This window comes from Meles meles, chromosome 1 (genome assembly GCF_922984935.1).
Source record: "Meles meles chromosome 1, mMelMel3.1 paternal haplotype, whole genome shotgun sequence".
Taxonomy (NCBI): domain Eukaryota; kingdom Metazoa; phylum Chordata; class Mammalia; order Carnivora; family Mustelidae; genus Meles; species Meles meles.
Window position 1 is genome coordinate 8,634,439 of NC_060066.1, and position 18,817 is coordinate 8,653,255.

At 53.3% G+C, this 18,817-nt stretch overlaps 1 protein-coding gene across 7 annotated transcripts in view; it reads left to right on the forward strand.

Annotated features, from left to right (window-relative positions):
- Positions 1-18,817, forward strand: part of ST3GAL1 (ST3 beta-galactoside alpha-2,3-sialyltransferase 1) — a 90,610-nt gene that overhangs the window by 50,241 nt on the left and 21,552 nt on the right. For 2 of the 7 annotated variants that reach the window (XM_046007795.1, XM_046007798.1), the window contains exon 3: positions 2,710-2,764. The gene's annotated coding sequence lies outside the window, so the exon portion shown is untranslated. Of the gene's footprint in view, positions 1-2,286; positions 2,385-2,446; positions 2,494-2,551; positions 2,675-2,709; positions 2,765-14,317; positions 14,329-16,192; positions 16,196-18,817 lie in introns of those variants that run through there. The other 5 variants (XM_046007802.1, XM_046007800.1, XM_046007805.1 and 2 more) reach the window with 5 other exon arrangements.

Genomic DNA, 18,817 nt, shown 5'->3' on the forward strand with positions numbered 1-18,817 from the left:
ATAAAATGCTGGGTAGTAACTACACTGAAATTAAAAAAAAAAAAAAAGAAAGAAAGAAAAAAGAAAAGAAAGAAAGAAAGAAAGAAAGAAAAGAAAAGGGCCGAAAATTGTGCCAGCAAAATCTCAGCAGATTTCACTTCCTCAGGGCCTTACATGCTGATGCCAAGGTAACTGGGCAATGTTGAGAACCAAAATCGACTCCAAGAGATCGTCTTACAAGGATGCTGCATGGAAGTCCGAAGTGGCAGTGATTCTCCAAAGCCCCTCCCATGCGTACTGTCTCCACCAGTAAAGCACTGTGATGACCCCCCTGCCACGGCTGGGTGTGGGTGGGCATCAGGAGAACTCACTCCTACTGCCTTGTGTCTGGGAAAACTTCTGGGTCTTGCTCATGAGTCTGAGTGTTCAGATCAAGTGGCCACTCAGAGAGAACAGCCAAGCTCGGAGCCAGCTCTTGGGATGCGATGGTGACCCTCCAAATTCCATGTTTGTTTCTTCTTCCCAATCACATCTGGCCTTGCTTAGGAAGGGCTGCGCCTGAGGGTGTACACATTCTGGGCCTCCTCCCAGCTCACTGCTAGTTAGTTATTGGCATGATGAATAATTCAGTGCATTTGGACCCTCATAGGCTCAAGTGCCTCATCTGGGCAATGGGAGCAAAATGACACTTTGCATAAGATGTGTCACATCTGGGCCGGAGTAGATGACAATGGCGATGGTGATGGTGAGGATGGTGACGATATGATGATGTTGGTGATACGATGATAGTGATGGTGTTGTGGTGATGATGGTGATGATACGGTGATAGTGTTGGTAGAGACAGTGAGGATGATGGTGACGGTAGTGACGGTGATGGCAGTGATGGTGATGTTGATGGTGAGGATGGTGATGGTGAGGATGGTGATGGAGACGATGCTGATGGTGATGGTGATGGAGATGATGGTGACGATGATGTTGATGGTGGTGCTGATGGTTATGGTGACGATATGGTGATGATGTTGATAGAGACAGTGAGGATGATGGTGATGGTGAGGAGGATGATGATGATGACATTGATGACGGTGATGGAGATGATGGTGATGATAATGATGGAGACGATGATGATGATGGAGATGGTGGTGATGGAGATGATGATGACATTGATGACGGTGATGGAGATGATGGAGATGATGGTGATGACAGTGATGGAGATGATGATGGTGATGATGGAGATGGTGGTGGTGGTAGTGATGGTGAGGCTGGCCGCTTGGTCCTTAGAGAGCGCTTACTCTCTACCAGGCATTCCTTAAGCACTTCACATATGTTGACTTTAATCGTCTCAGCAACCTGGGAACTAGGCACTGTCATTCTCCCCACTTTACAGATGACGAGACTGAGGCACACAGAAGGTGCACTTCCAGGAGTGACAGGCTGGTGGTCCCCCAGCCATGGCCACAATAGCCTTGAGGCTCACCCGTGTTACTTACACAGGACTGTGTCCCCCTCCATGCTGTCCTGCAGGCAGCAGGAGAGAGGGTGCCTGCAACCCATGCTGTTTATTCTGGAAGTAATTACTTTAATTAATTAAACTATTTTATATTTCTCAAAAATTTCTCCTTTTATGTTGTTCCCATGGAGATTCGGAGGCAGGCCATCCTGTCCTGGGCACTGACTCCCTCCTGCTGGCTGGGGTGGCCTCTATGTAATATTAGCACCCATGGGCCTCTGGGTCATCCATTATTGACGTGCAGAGGTCAGCGAGCTCAGGTCCTCGGGCGCAGGTACGCTCAGGTGAGAGGAAGGGAAAGAAGCCCAGGGGGTCTTGACTGTTCAGAAAGTTCTTTTCTTTCCTGCCTTGGCAGCACACATACTTCAACTGGAATGCTACAGAAACTTCTCTGCATCCCCACTCCCAGGGGGAAAGCATTTTGCATGCCTCACAGGTGGAAAGAGCCAAGACAGCAAGCGACTGAAACTGCTACAAGCTGGGGTTATTATTCACCCCACGGGTGGAGGAGGGGCATTTTCATCCGTCCTCATTACTGTTTAGGAAGCCCCCCCCCGCATCTAGGAGGAAAAAAGATAAAACAATAATGACACCTCCCTAATTCTCAGATTCACGTAACCTCTCGCTTTGCAAAATGCCCAGCTGTTTGATTCCTGCCGGTTAGAATGTTCTAGAATCAGACTCTTGCCCCACCTCTGTGTGATCTGGGACTCACCACTAGCCCTGTTACAAGTGCACCTGAAAAGTCCTCTGTCCTCTGCCATTGGGGCAGAATGGCTTCCAGCCCCGCTCTGCAGCTCACTGCTCCTGAGGCCCAACCAGGGCACTCTGCGTGAGCCTCAGCTTCCTCCCCGGTCTGACAGGAGGCTGGAACTGCCTTGGGCTGCCATGAAAGGCGGTGGGTGTGGAGTGGTTATTCCTGCCAGGAGCATGAGGGATCCCCGAATGAGCGCACCCCCACCCCCGGTCCTGGATCTCGGGCAGGAAGTGGTCTCAGAGATCAGGCGGTACGAGGTTTTCACTTCAGGGTTTGGAGCACAGAGCCTTGCCACTGGCTCCCCTGACTCTGACCCAGCGCTCTGAGGGTGATTATTGTTCTCTCCACTCAGCAGGGGTCAGACAGGGCTCTGCCTCAAAAGAGTACATGGCTGGCGCTCCCTAGGGAGATCTTCATGCCTTCTCGCTGTGGTAAGTCTGAGTATTCTTTTCTTCCTATTTTTCAGATAAAGAAATGAGGTCTCAGAGAGGTTAAGGAATTCCCCTGAGGTGGCACAGCTGGTAAGTGGAAAAGCTGGGATTCGAACCCTGCTCTCTGTGACTTCAGAACCTGTGCTCTTAACTGCCTGCTCTCTCTGCCTTGAACTGTGTTGAAATTGTCCCCCCGCCACACAAGTGGGGGAGACCTGTGACCCGGTTTTTGTATCTCTCGCTGTGCCTCCTGCCGTACTTAGGACACAGTAGGCTCTCCAGACATCCGGGATGTTTCGAAGGCAGTCCTTTCTGATCCCAGGCGGTGGGGCAGTGTCCAGGGGATGGGACGTTCCTCTCATCTTCAGAAAGTTCTGGTTAACCGAGTGTGTTCCTTTTTTTGCCGCATTCAAACACATCAACGGGTCGCCAACACATATGGCACGAGAAATGCATTCTGTGCCTGATTATAAAGCCTGTCTCGTGTCATAGGGGCGGACAGTATGGACAGATTATTTTGACGGTGGACATGTCTTTGTGATTCAGAAAGTAGGACGCTTGACTTCTCGGTGGGAAGGGGGGCAGGCAGGCGGCGGAGGTGGAGTCCAGCGTGGGCCTGACACCAACTCGGGCCCCCAGCGCCCTCCTCCCACATGCCCTTGGGGGTCTGCCAGGGGCTACCCCGCTCCCTCAGCCTTTTCTGCAACCTCACGGCAGCTCGGACCATCCCTGTTTTCTCCTGGTCCCACTGCTTCTCCCGTCCCCTCCCTCCCGTCACTGAGGGTGCCAACCTCCACTTCCTCGTCCTTGAAACCCACTCTGTTGTTTTCACAAGTTTTCCTAGAACCTGTTTCTGAAAACTCTTTGAGAACGAACAAGCCCCATTTAGTAACGTGACCGCAGATTAGCTGCCTGATTAGGTCTCTGGAGCTCTCAGAGTGCACTCTGGGGAGGGGTGGGGGTGTGACTTGGCTTTGTGAACTAGCTTCCGGGGTGGTGAGACCCAACGGCCGGCCTGGGGGATCTCCCCCACCACCTCGCCGGGAAAAGCGGTTGAAGTAGCAAGTTTCTCCTTGGGGAAGACCCCAGTTTCAAGAAAAATTGAAAACTGCTAGCTAAAAAAAATGTCCTGGTCCTGAAGTCTGGACAGCTGGTTCCAAGCATGACTCTGCCACGTGACACTATGTGAATTTTTTAAAATTTTTATTTTCTATTTTATTTTGTATTGTTATTTTATTTTATTGCATGCATGCATATTTGTATTTCTGTAATTAATTAATTAATTAATTAATTTTTTGCTAAGTGTGTTCCCGTTGCCGGGCCTCAGTTTGTCCATCTGTACAGTAGGGATTCTTGGCTGTGGTTTCCCAGCCAGAGCGGCAGTGAGGTTTTGGTGATACTCACACAGGCACTCCTGTTCCTGAGTTGACAAAGAGAAGCCATCAGGGCAGGGAACTGAGAAGGGGGTGGTATTTGATAAAACAACAACCCCATCTTCGTGTGGGTACCCTGGTTGGGACAGACCCAGAGCCGCACATACACCTGGGGGACACTGAGCCCCTCCGTCCCCATGGCTAACATTCCCCCTTCCCTGGAAGTCACTGCAAGGCTCCAGATCTCTGGGAACCAGGCCCGTGCACCCCACCCAGCAGAGCCAGGTGTCCCCGTCCCACGCTGTGTGCCCCACATCCTGCCTCGGCCACAGAGGACCACCCCCCCGGGGCAGGACCCACGCCTGCATGCCGCAGCTCTCGACAGCTGCACAGATGCACAGTGTGGTTTTATGGTATTTTTGGTTTTGTTGTTTTTTCAAAAGTCAACGGAAGTCTGTAGGCCGAGCTCGGCCTTCCTTTCCTGAGGGTGGCTGATCTGCCCAATTGGAGACAAAGAGGCCCCCAAGACAAGGGCCCGGGTTGAGAGGGCACCTGCCCTGAGCTGCACGCTGCCCTGGGCCATCCGTGGGTGGGGCTGCCTTGAGGTTCTCAGTGTCGCCATCCCATTTCCCATATGAGGACTCCGAGGCCCCACAATGACCAAGGACTGCCCCCTTCCACCTCTCCCTATGCACAAACCCGCAGGAACCTCTGCTTTCTGAGCTCTGAGCACTTTCACCCTACCTCCGGCTCGCACATATTGTGGGAGCCCACCGTTGTTCCCATGCGGGGGACACAGCAGGCAGGGTCATAGGTGACATTTCTGCCCTCCTGGTGCAGGGAGACAAAGCCAGAAAGAAGGAATTCTGTACACAATGAAGTGTCATCTTGCGATTAAGTCTGTGATGGGAAGTGCAATCGAGCCTGGTATGCTATTTTAGGGTGACCAGGGAGGCCCCTCCAAGGAGCGTTTTTGGGCAGAACCATAAATATAGCCAGGGAGCAAAAGATGTGGATTCTAGGGTAAGAACATTCCACGCAGGAGAGAACAGCGTGTGCAAAGGCCCTGGGACCAACATGGCTACCAGCCTCGATTGTCTTCTCCATCTGCCTCCCTCCACGTGTCTGCAGGGGTGAGGCAGGTGGTTGTGGCTGTGTAGCGAGAAAAATCGAACAGAACTGAACGGGGCAGAAGGAAGGTGTTTATCTAATAGGAGACTACTTGTCTTGTTCCTTAATCTTTGCACTGTCCACTCTTGGGTGACATTTGAAATAGTTCCATACTTCCAATTGTTCCTTGCTTTATATTTTTTCTCAAACCACATGTTTGAGCCGGACTCTGTTCCACTACGTCAGGCTTGTTTTTCTAAGCCGGGCAGGAGCCTGGATTTCAAAACTACAGAAACAGAGCAAGAAATTGTGCTGGGGCTGTACCATGGACCTCAATCTGATCTCAGGAGAGGGAAGTCCCATCAGGCAGAGCCTGGGGTGGGGGTGGGGCTAGGGAAAGGGCCAAGGCAGGCACACGGGTGTCCCGGCAGGGCTATTAGTGGGCTCTGATCTCGGGCAGACTCTTCCTCCCTAGGGGTCCCTTGTGCTGCGATCTGTGAGGATGCTGACCCCTGTCTGGCACCTGCTGGAACAGCTCATGGACCAGGTGTGCTGGAAGGAACATATTTGCAGAGTTAGGGACTCCAGGTTCTAGTCTTAGAGCCAACACAGAATTCATACACAACCTTGGGCAAGTCACATCCCCTCCCTGAGCCTTGGTTTCCCCACCTGAAAAAGGAAGCAGAGAGACATGGTCCTCCCTGTGTTCCTGTGTGATCCTGAAACACCACAAGCCTTTGCCTCCAAGGCAGGCGGCAGCCAGGCGCTGAGAGAGCCTTCCAGCCGCTCCCCTTTGATAATGTAGGCCTGGGGCTCTCAGCAGAGGGATGCCCAATGCCAGGGGCATGACCCTGGCGGTCCTGCCTCAGGCATTCAGTTAAGAGCTTCAAGCAGCCATCACCTCTCCCTGATCTGGGCTCTGAGGCTGTGGCACCAGAAATTCATTTCCAGGAGCAGAAGAATGTCTCTCTTTGCTTGGGGCCCAGAAGGACTTATTAAGTGTTCCATTAACTGAATCTCATTCAGCTGGAAAAAGAATAATCAGAAAGCAGTTCTGCCTGGTTACTGCCTGTGAACCCCTTGAAAGTTTCCCAGAAGGAATGCTCCAAAAAGCTCCCAGACATAAGACAGCCCCACCCTTCCTGCTATCTGCCCGAGGAGCAGGCAGCGTGGGGGTCGACCAGCAAGCCCGTCATGAGTCAGCATCATTGGTGCATCCCTCTGTCCATCTATGCATTAAGCAGGCCCCCATGTGGGTACAGTACCAGAGACCTTGAACTAAATGAGACACAGCCTGTGCTCTCGGTGGCAGGTCAGGCTCCGCCTTCCTGGTTTGGTCGAACTCCAGAGAGTTCATGGCTGAGCTGACTCTCAAGGTCACAAAAATGTAAACATTCAGAAACGTTCTCCTCTCTGTGTTAATCTGTCTGCTACAGTGTCTGCCCCAAATTCATTGGCTTGGCTTTCTTCAATCACATCAAATTCTCTTTCGCTCCCTTCCTTCCAGTACATCCTCATCTCACAAAGACTTGGGGGGACAGGAAGGGGAGGAATCCAGGGAAGCGTTCCTGGGCAGATGGCACTGGAGACACACAGTTCACCTGCGGGGGGACCTGGGGGCCAGAAAAGTCGCTCCATCAGCAAGGGCATTATCCTGATGATAAAATACAGCGTTTTGTAGCAGACAGTAAGTGAGCCATCTTTTGGTCCCAGAAAGACATTACCTCATGTTTTACAGTCATTTGCTGCAGACGCAATGCTAAAGAATGATCCAGATAAAGGACCGGGGCGGGGGGGGGGGGAGGGCTTGCATTCTTAGGCTGCCCAGTAAGACACCTGGGAGTGCCAGAGACCCGCAGAGCAGCGCTCTTGACAATAGGGTGCTACTGAGAATGCCAGGGTTTCAATCCCAGGTCTGTCACCTACTAATCGTGAGATGAGATAAATTTGCAATTGCTCAATGTCTTTTAGCCTCAGTTTTGTTACCTGTGAAATGGGATAGTACCTACCTTTCAGGCGATTATTCAAGATTATACAAGATCGCTGTTCTAGGAACACAGTGGGGAACAGAGTCTGAGTTCAAGTTCTAGTTGTATGGAGAATCTTCTCGACTGTTCATGAGTATATCATGGTGGAAAACAGCTGGGTGAAATGCAGAGTGTGACCAACATCATGATTCAGGGCTGCAGACGGTGCAGGGATAGTCTCTCCGAGGAGGTGACTTGGGACCCAGCATCCTAAGAGATGGCTAGTCTCTAGCCTGCCCACAGGTCCTGTGCTTGTCGTCTTGCAGAGGGGCACGCGGCTGGTGAGTAGAGTGACCAAAGAAAAGGCGTGGAGAGTAGAGTCAAAGTAGGCAAGGACCAGATCTAGGAGGAGCTTGCGGGCTTGTGGCGAGAGCCTTGGATTTCATTTCTGGCATGAAGGGAACCGCTGGAGACTTCTGGGTAGTGGGAGGCATGCTTGGAGAGGACCATGGAGGGTCTGGAAAGCGATGGCCCCTACTGAGTTTATCCTGTTCCCCTCTTGCTGACGGAGAAGCTAGGCTGCGGGATGTGGGTGAGGGCCGCTGTGAAGAGCGGGGTGGGGCGGAGATCTCATGGAGGCAAGATCTTGCCCCCGGAGCCAGGGCTCTGAGTGACCCCTTCTAAATTTGGAGGAAGATGACAACTCAGTCAAGACTCGCAGCTTCAGAGCTCTGGAAACAGGAAGGAGTGAAGGTTTGTGGGGCCAGCCCCAGGTCATGGCTCATCGGGAGACCCTCATCTCTCTATGTCTACCTGTCAAACGGAGAAAATTTGCAGCTGGGCAGAACTGTGAGCCTCGTAAATACAAGTTGAACCTGAAGACCGCGTGCTTATTATCTGCATTAGCCAGAATATTTCACTCGAGGCAAATTATGCTCAGAGACTGAGCTGGTCTTTGGCAATAATTTAACACAGGTTCACTGCAGGAATGATAATTTATAATAGTAATATTTCACAAGGCTGCAGTCTGTAGGATAATGTCTCTTAATAAGCCATTAAAGAAATAACATGCTCCAAACCAATGATCGATTACACTGTTGTTCCAGGCAGAGTAAAGTCCAGATTTAGTTGAGGTGTACCTTTCTGTGAGCTGGGGGTCTATGGAGTCAGTCCCTCCAAGTAAAAGCTGCTGGCTTGGGTCCCTCGATGCTGGGGCACGTAGCTAGCGCGACAGGACTGGCGTTGACGGGCAAGTAGGGCGCCGCTGAAGGTTAGTGCCCATGGCAGGGAAAGCTCACCAGGGCAGGAACATGGGCCCTTCTCCAGAGACCGTTGAGCCCCACTGCCAATAGGAAACGGCCTGGCCCAGGCAGGAGCAAGTGTCCCACAGTTTCCGGAGAGCGATTCAGGGCAGCAAAGAGGAGCCTAACCTAGAACAAACACTCAGTGAGTCTTCCCAATTCTTGGTATTTAAAGTTCAAATGTCCATATGTCATAGCCGCTGCTCTATGTGTCCTTATCGCCACGTCCCCGGTAACGTGGCCACCAGCCCCCGCGCTGCTGAGTGCTCATGGGAACAGATGTTTGTGGCGATACCCTGACACATCCTGATGTAGCTTCCTCTGGAAGTGGCTCACCCTGAGATCAGAGCGACTTTGCTGAAGTCCTAAAGAAGTGCAGTTGAGGGGCGCCTGGGTGGCTCAGTGGGTTAAGCCTCTGCCTTCGGATTCCAGGGTCCTGGAATCGAGCCCTGCATCGGGCTCTCTGCTCGGCGGGGAGCCTGCTTCCTCCTCTCTCTCTGCCTGCCTGTGATTTCTCTCTCTCTGACAAATAAATTTTTTAAAAAAGTGCAGCTGAAATCCCAACAAACCAACACGCAGTGAAGAGGAAGCGAGCTCAGCCCGATGGTCATTGTTCTAGGTTTTTGACTATTCCTTTTCTTGGCAGAACATAGCAATGTTTGGTATGTAGCTCTGGTGCACACACACACATAGACACAGACACACACAGACAGACAGACAGACACACACACACACACACACACACCCTGACCACCCTCCCGTGTCTTCCCGGTGAAAGATGCTGTTGGTCTCTCACTAAGGCAGGGAAGGAGAAGGTGTGAAGGAGCAGGACCCCAGAAGTCCAAAGAAAGGAGCAGAAGGAAGCATGTGGGATGCCCTCTCTCGGGATCTGGTCCCTCGTCCCGCCCGGTGCTGTACATCTAGAGGGAGCAGTGGCTTATCTCGGTGTCCCTCACACACAAGCCCGTGTGCTCCCTGCATCGGCCCAGGACACACAAAGACAAGGAAGTCTTCATGGGGTCCCTCAGCAGGCAAAATAGTCTTTCCTTTGCCACGACTTCAGCACCACCCAAATCAGGGGAACCCCCTCTTTTTTTCTGCTGGCAGAGGTGGGGTCAGTCTGTGCCAATGCGGTCCTAACCCCTGACCACATTACCTGCCTCGCGTGTTGTGTGGATGTCTTCAGACTCTGAATTTAGCACCGCTCAATCTACACACATAAGAAGATTTGTGGATTTAAATTCCTTTTGTGCGGCTCAAAATATGAAAATATATCCACTGCTTCTCATATGACCCTAATCCTGCTTAATCACATTTCTCAGACGCGCTTCCCCAAAGCGCCCGCTCTGAACCTCGCTCACTCTTTGTGCTGCGGGGAATCTGTTTTCCCTTCCAGCAAGCAAGAAGTACCCGGGTAAGGAGAGGAGGACTGTCCAGCCCAAGAAGGGGGCTCTCTCCAGCTGTCAGCACCGCCTGAGTGGGGGGCACCTGGGCAGACCGATGGTCAAGTCAGCACAGGAAGGAGTGGGGAAACTGGTCCCCATGGAGATGGGCTTCCCAAGGCACGAAGATGGAGACAGGACTGGTCTCAGGCTTCAGGGGGCGCATGTGCACCCCGTCCAGTCTGGCTTCTTGCTGCCAGTTGCATCACTACTCTGTGCTGCTCACAAACCATCAGTAGTGGCTCCCCGATGCCTTTAGCCCAGAGCCCACGTTCCTAAGGACTTCCGGGAGCTGGCCCCAACCACTCAGGGCACCCTGATTTCCCTAACTGTGCCAGGCGTCCCCATCACCACGGCCACCACAACCCTGCATTTTACGAAGCTGCCTGCTCTACTCTATGCTCTCCACCCCGCTTAGTCTCCACAAACACCTCCTCCACGCAGCCTTCCATCTTCCTTCCAAGTTGCTGGGGCTCTTAGCAAGTGTTCACGCCTTGGAGGTGCATGTGACTTGGGAGAAGACAGGTCCGTGTGTGAACTGCCCTGTGCTGGATCCTGGAGCTGGCCCAGTCTGGCTTCCTTAGCTCGAGGCTAAGAGAGACACATCACCTGGGTTGTGCAGGGCAGTACAGGTGTCCTCACAGGTGAGAGGTAAGGGCCAGGTAAGAGATGCCTAGGTGAGGGGCCAGCCAGAGCAGCACTGAAGAGCAGACTCAGGAATCAGCCCAGCCCTTCCTAGCCATGTGACCCTGAGAAAGTATCCTGAGACCACGGGCCTCAGCTTTCCCATCTATAAAATGGGACTGATCGGTACCACTTTCCCCATAAGACCTGCAACCGCCTCTCTCATGCCCTGGCTAGTCCCTAAGAAGTTGTGTAGCCTCTCAGAGCCCAAAGACCTCCCCACCCCTGCACAGCAGAGGGACAGGTACCTGTCCCAAAGATCCTCTGGGCCCCTTCCAGGAACCCAGCACAAACACGTGCCAGATACTGAACTGCCAGATGGACAGACTGATCATGAGGAAGATGGGGAGGCGATTGAGGCTGCCAAGCCATTATCCAGATAAGGAGGAGACCCCGCCAGTGTTAGAGATGTTCTGTGGGCTTTTGTCCGCCGACAGAACCATGAGGATTCTCTCTGACAGCTCGGTACTGAAGCCTAGCGGGAGTCAGAGGGCCGGCCAGTGGGAGAGGCGGGTGACTCAGTGACAGGGAGGAGCTGCACGGTGGCCGGGGGTCAGGCCGCAGCCAGCACTGGGGGCAGCCGTGGGCTGTAGGGGCCTGCCCTGTGGCTTGCCCACATCAGCTGCTGGTTCCTGTGGGAGGCGGGGCCGGGTGGTGGCTCGGGTTATCACCAGGGAGCCTGGGGCCCGGCCTGTTAGAGTGCCCCCTAGTGGGACCTGGAACGTGGGGAGCCTGGAGCCTGAAGGGAACCTAGGGGGAGTCTCTGGCTCTGGGGCTGGCACAGGCCATTTCAGTGGAAGACCTCCCGATGGGTGAGTTCCTGGCAGCGAGGTTGGGAAGTTTCCAGAAAGATCAGCTACCCAAGGCGGGAGGGGAGCCAGGGCTTCGGGCGTCCAGCTGGCCCAAACCAGCTCTTCATGCGAATCCTCTGAGGCTGCCAGGGCCTTTCCTCGAGGTGCAGGGCAGGACCCTGGGGTCACCCGTGCTCCCAGCGGGACGCAGATGGTGCCCTCGGGGTGGGCCGCTGGTGGCAGCTTGTGAAAGGGGTATTTGTAAGGATGTTATTGGGCAGAAAAACCACGGGGACCGGACCATCCCTAGGGATGGAGACGGTGGAATGTTTTGAGCCCTAGGGCGAAGGAGGCAAGGACATGAGATCAGAGATGTTGCTAAGACCCCGAGACAGAGCCAGTGTAGGCAGGGAGCAGCCGGAGCCCCCAGCATCTGCCCCCTTTCTCTCCCGTCTCCCGCCCGCATCCCCACGGGCCAGACCCCCAGGAAGCCTGGCAGAGTGGGAGCCCATGCAGGCCCTAAGGCCAGCCCCTGGGCACGGAGCAAGGTGGGAAAGGCAGAGGGAATACCAGATGCCCAGCTCCCCGCCTAACCCCCCGGAAGACTTGCGTGCACACATTCAGCACCCCCGACAGGCAGGGCCAGCAGGGATGACACTGGGAGGTGCCATCTCCTCAGGCCTGACTTTGCGTCCTACCAATGTGACTTGGGCAAGCCTCGACCTCCCTGAGCCTAATCTGGAAACGTCACTGTGTCAAACTCTGCTGGGGCTGCCTGTGGCTCCCAGGATGTGGCCCCCGGGATGTGGCTCCCGGATGTGGCCCCAGCTCCCCTGCCAGTTCCATCTTGCATCGTTCTCTCTGGCGTTCTGCTTGGCTTGGTCGTCTCTCTTTCAGTTCCTTCAGACTCGCCTGCTGTTTCCTGCAGACCTCTTGCCCCTGCCGCTTCCCCAGCCCAGAGGCTCGTGTCTTCTCTGCCTAGTTACCCACCTGCCATGCAGGCCTCAGGCCATTACCACCTCCTAGGGACACCTGCTAGCTGCACCCGATGCCCGCTGAAGATGGTTGCATCAGTCAGGATTCTCTAGGGAGAAAGGTCCCATAGAATACAGGTGTGCGCATGTTTCAGGAACTGGCTTATGTTTTGTGGGACGGGCAACTTCAAAATCCAAAGGGCAGGACAGCATACTGTAGACTCATGCAGGATTTGATTTTTCTGTTACAGTTTTGAGAGAAAATTCCTTCTCCGGGAAGCCTCAGTTTTTGCCCTTATGCCTTCAGCTGATTAGATGGGGCCCACCCACATTTTGGCAGATCATCTCCTTCACTTAAAGTCAGCTGATTATAGGTGGCAACCAGATCTATTAAATGCCTTCACAGCCACACCTAGGCTAGTGTTGGACCAAACAACAGGGCACCATGGCCTTGCTGAGTCGACCCACAGAATGGATCCATCACACACTTTCTCAAGTCTTCACGGGATTCCTTAATAATCTCAGCCTCGGCCCCGCTCTGTAAGGTTAGGTTTCAGGAGGGCAGCCATGCACAGAGCGACTGCTGCCTGGCTGTGCCCTGTAATGGTTGGGTGAGAGAATCACGGGGAGAGGGGGATCTGCAGGGGAATTGGCGGGGCGCGGATCAGAGGGACGTGCCTGTCTGAGGCACGGTAACAGTGTGTGATGAGCGCTTCACTTCGCACAGGCTGCGCCTTCACGCTGCACCTCACCCCCTCCCCCCACAGTGGACACACCTGCATTTTAGTTCCTCAAATGTACGGTGACGCCAGGGCAAGGTGAAATTCCCCCAACATCCGTGTTGATGTCAGCTGTCTTTTACTGAAGGTCAGGATCATTCTAGACACTTTCCTAGATCCAAAAACCCTTAGCATTGATCCTGAAACATGTTATATATTCAATATTCTAGGTAACACTTTTGTAATGTGGGGGCTGCATGTTGTAGTCCGTTTGGAAACTGACCATCAGCGCTAACCACAGTGTATGCATTAATTTTTTTTCTCTGAACAGAGTCTGGGGTAAGCAGGGGCTGGCCTCGTTGTCCCATTGTATGGAGGAGGAGCTGAGGCCCAGAGATGTGGATTGGCCTAACGTCCCGAGGTGGTGCTGTGTTCCTGTAGGACCAGAGGGTTGCTGCCCCAGGGAGGGGGCTGTCTTCTTTGTCCCCCATCCCCTGGGAGGCACAGGGAGGAGAGAGGCCTCGGGGTCAGCACAGCTGCTGGCTGGGTTCATTAGAGACCTGGTTTTTACTCTGGAAGGAGAGAAGCAGCCACTCCCCACTCTACAGTGTCGGGGAGCCTATCATCCCTATTCACCTCTGCGTGTCCGGGGTCCCCTCTCAGGCATCCCCTCAGTGTGGCCAGGCTCCTCTCAGGTGATTTTTTGTGCCAGCGACAGGGTCCGGTTGCAGTGCGGCTGGTCCTTCCTGACCCAGGGGAGGAGTGAGGCATTGAGGGCATCCAGGTCTGGGCCGGGCCGTGGGGATCCAGCTGCCAGCTTTGGGGCTGACTTGGAGCGGGTGGAGCTGAGCTGGAGTGAGCCCACCGGGAGAGAACCAGACAAGCAGGGAGGGCTTGCGCTCGCCCCGTTGAGACTGCCCGGTGGGGCCCCTCACCTCGCTTGAGGCTCAGATGCCAGGCTCAGGGCAGGGCAGACCCCTGGACACCCCCCACTGGGCTTGGCCTCACCTGCTACCCCTCTTCACCACTTACCAGCGGAGGGTCTTGGGCAGGGAACTTGACCGCTGGGACCTCTGTTCCCGCCTCCATAAGATGGAGGTGATTCCCGGTTCCAGCACAATGATTGTTGTGGGCTCCGGGCTCTGATCCACTGTCCTGCTTAGAATAGAGTCCACCAGAGAGAACCCCTCCTTCCTGTCAAAATATCACCTCTTGCCCTGCAGCCCCTTCAGAGGCAAGGGCAGTGTTTACCCCCCATTTATAGATGAAGGACTCGAAGCTTAGGTGGCCCAGGTTTCGTCCCTGGGGTCACACTGGCAGGGGCTCAGGGACATTGGACTTTCCTGCAGGGCCTGGAAGCAGCAGCTGGACCAACTGTCAGACCTCGCCACCTCGGCCTCCGCTCGTTCTTGCTCCGTTTCAGCTCAGTTGGCAGCACCTTCCAAGCTCCTTCCTGGGGAAGTGTAGAAACTGCCTGGCCAGGGGCAGCTGTGTGACCAGAGAGGTTCTATCTCTGAGAACAGGCATGCACTTGGACTCCGGGACCTGGTTCCCCTCTCAACTCTGGCGTCTTATCTCTGGGTCATTGAAAGAGTCACTTCCCCTCTCTGAGCTCAGCTTCCACATCTGTTAGCAACAATGGGACAGAAACATAGGGGTGGGTGTGTCGGCGCTCCGTGCAGGACACTGAACCCACGGCGCTAATAACACCCAAAATTCAGGGAGCACTCAGGGAGTGCCAGGCACCTCTCTGTGCAGCTGACGTACCTTGACTCATGTTTTTCTCCATCCAACCCTGGGAAGTAGGTATCATACTTAACCCCAGGCTATGGATGAAGAAACCGAAACAGAAACTTGTAGCAAAAGGATTAGATTCCAGGGATCCTGTCCTTGCAAAGTTATTGGAAAGGTGACAGGAAGGGAGTCCTTGTCCCATGGCTCTAGAATGGGGTCCAGAGGCCGGGAAACTACAGGAAGCCAGCAGGGAGGTGAGGGAGGCAGGTTGTTCTGGGTCCAGTACTCAGACCACGAAGCAGCCTCCACCGCTGTGTGAGCGAGGACGGCCCTGCCTCCCTTTTGCCTGGGGGCGATGACGGGCCGAATCACAGCGGTATTCAGAGCCCTACAGGCAGGGAAACCTGGGAAATGTGGTTTCCAGACTTTCAGGCCCTGCAGTAGGGGAGGAGGGAGGGAAGAGTCCTCACACTCCTTGTAAGCTGCAAGAAACGGGATGTCGCATGCCCCCCATGCAGACACGGTAGGCACTCAGAGCAATAACCTTTGCACAGAGAACTTGGGCCACATGGACTACAAATACCCTCATTGCTTTGAAGCCCCTTCCCTGCAGGTTCTCAGAGGTCATGGCCAGTAGAACGGCAGGCAGTCCCTCAGCGGATGGAAGCCACTCATGCAGCAAGTTGGGATCATCATTGTCTTAACGCCCCTTGGTGTTTTTGTGCTTGATTTCATTAGTTCTTTTAAATAACCCGGCCAGGAAGGCAAGCCAGGGCTTCTGCTGGATTTTTTCCTGTTTTTCTTTCTGTTCTGCTTTTTTTTTTTTTTTTTTTTTTTTTTACAAATGAGGGCCTAGGCCAGGGGGAGGGCTGAGAATTGACATTTATAACCAACCCTGTGCCGAAGACTGGTTGGTCGCTTCTGTGCACGTCCTTTCAATCTACCGGGACCCTCGGGGGTGGGCGCTATTCATCCCACTTCTTGAATTCGGAAACTGGTATCAGAGCGACAGAGTGCCTTTCCCATGAGCCCACAGCTGGGAATGGACGGAATCAGGATTTGAACCCTGGTCTGTCTGTGCCATTTTCTCTTCCGACAGCTGTTGACCATGCCTCGCTAGCAGGTGCCTCAAGGAACCGGACTAGGCAGATGCCGCGTGTCCAAAGAAGATGTCAGGGCTGGGTAGCCGTGCAGGAAAGAATGGCTCTTTCTTGACAGAAGGCTTGAGACCCTTCACCAGTCAGTTTTTATCCCATGCCACCCTGGGTCACCATGTGAAGCAGTCAGGGCACCCAAAGCCAGGACAGAAGGGGATCCCATTTTCAAGAACCAGAAGGCTGCTGGTTGCCCATTCCTCATCGCTGCTCATCGTGTGCTCAGGATGGGTTGAGCTGGGAAGTAATCCTCGCTGAGTGCCCTGAAGCTGGTGTGTGTGTACGCCGAGTAAAAGCAGATGGAGCCGGGCAGGGGTGGGGAGGTCGTGGCAGACAAGCGAGACTGCAGCTGCCACTCTCTGCCTGTTGAGTTGCCACCCTCCCTCCCCCCATCTACTCGCTCGGCCGCTATGAGGCCATTTGTTTGGCACCTGTGGGGCTTCTCTGGGCCTGCCCTCTTCTCCAGATTTTCTGAGCTCCCCCCACACCCAGGACTCCAGGCCGGGCACCGGAAAGACCCTGGGGCCTCCACGTCCAGCGGTGGCAGAGGCCTGTAGACCGTTCCTCTCTCCAAGGACTGAAAAAGTGGAATGAGCTAGAAACCCAGCTCATGAAGAGAATAGCCACAGCAGCCAGGAGGTGAGAGGGGAAGATCCACGAGAGGAAGGAGATGAATAGGGGGAGCCTGGTACTCCAGCTCCCTCCCTGCAGGAGGGATGTGCTGGCTCATAAAAGGCTCCAGAAGCAAGTGGAAACCAGCAGCAGCAGCTCAGTGTTGGGCCATCTCATAAGCTGGGAGTAAAACAAATTAAATTAAATTAAAAATAGAATTCAGGACGGCCAGGTCAGCCTAAACCTAAGCGACGAAGAACCTGGAGCAAAGGAAACCACAGAGAAAAGAAGAAATACTCTGCATCCCTTCTTCCTTCCAAGCACCTGTCAGTAGTTCAGCTGCCTGGGACCAGAGCCTGAGAGACCAAGCTGCAAACAGCAGCCGAGAGACTAAATGGCTAGACCCAGCTCTGGATAACATCGTGGGGCAGGGGAGATGGGAGGTGAGAGTACGCAAGGAAGACAGGCCTTGGTAGACATCCCAGATAGCCTTTGAGAAGGGCCGTAGCCTGTAAGTGGCGGCAAACCAGAAACAAATGGGGGTAAACCAGAAATAATCAGTTGCTGTGAAAACTGAAGCATGGCCCCAAGTCACCTGTTCACCATCTGGAACAAAGTCACATGTCCCTGCTCCACCTGCCAACCAGGAGAAAGCATCTTCCTCTCTGAATAAAGACAGCCTGCTCTGGAATCTCTGGACTTTTGGCACACACAGTAGGCACCATTACCAGTCACGCCATGGGACAGAACCAAATGACCAAAGGGAGGTAAAGAGAGAAAACAGACAACAGAAATAGACCCACGTGTTCTCCAGATGTCATAAGGTGCAGACAGAGTCTTTGAAATATCTGCAGTGCATAATTGCAGGAAGAGGGACAAGGTGGGGAATTCACCTGAAAAGAACAGAGCTTATAAAAATTTTGCTCAGATGGAAATTCTAGAACTTAGCAATACAGTAACAAAAAAGAACAATACCCTAATTCACACAGCAGAAGAGGATGTGAACAAGGTAGGGTCCATCTCAAGAAATTGGAAAGATTGTCCAAAGGAATGACAAGAAAGGAGACAATGAAGATGAGAGCAGGGATTAATGAATTAGAGGGTTGGCTGTGGCTACACAGAAAGATCCGGGAAGAGGTAGATGGCTCTACCACCATCTACCAAGAGATGCTGGCTCTGCCACCGTCTCGCTGTGTGACCTTAGACAAGTCACTTGCCTTCTCTGTGCTTCCATTTCCAATGTCAGGGAAGTAAACATGATTATCCATTTTGCCCAGTTGATGTGAAGATCACGCTGAGGACAGTGGCAGCCCCTCTTTCATGGATGTGCTGATGTTACCAGCAGCCCTCCTGCAGGAGACTGTGCAGAGAGCTAAGAGGGCATCCCAGCCTGGGGAGAATTGTGCAGGTCAGCAGGTGTGAACATTCAGAAACCCATACTGTTCATTCACCTCATTCCCCAAGCATTTGAAACAGTTCATCTGTCAGTGACTGGTCATTGCCAGCGTCTCCTTGTGGCCAGGTAGGTTTATCTTTGTTAGGGACCCTCTTTAGAGAAACCTTGACTTTCTGGACCCTTGAAAGGGTGCTGATGTGTGTTCACCATTGTTCCGGCGACCCCCTTAGGTGGTCACAGATGCATTCTCGGTGCCCCCTCCAGGACAGGCAGACCTTGAGGATAATGCTAGGTTCAGTTCCAGACCACCACAGTAAAGTGGATATTGTAACAAAGTGAGTTAGAAGAATTTTCTGGTTTCCCAGTGCCTACAGAAGTTGTGTTTATATGGTAGGAATCTATTAAATGTGCAATAGCATTATATTTTTAAAAATCAAAGATGGGTACCTTAATTTGAAAATACTTTATTGCTGAAAAGTGTTTACCGTCCTCTGAGCTTAAAGCCTGTCATCATCACCAATCACAGATCATCTTAACAAATACAGTAATGAAAACATCGGAAATACTGCGAGAATTACCACATATCACGCGGCGACGCCAAGTGGGCATATTGGGAAAATGCTGCCGGTAGATGTGCACAACACTGGCAGGGTTGCCACAAACCTGTCTGTAAAAAGCACCCATCTGCAGAGCAGGACAAACAGGATATGCTTGTCCTCCAAGGTGTGGCTGCAAGATGTCAGCCACTCTGCTGGTGGGACAGGGAGCCGTGTCCTTCCCCTGCTTTGTTTTGGGGAGGCGTGGCTGTCCTCCCTCCCCATGCACTTGGCATCTTGGTCTCAGTTCCATTTCAGGGAACCAGGGCTGGTGTTCCCTCTGGTGCTGC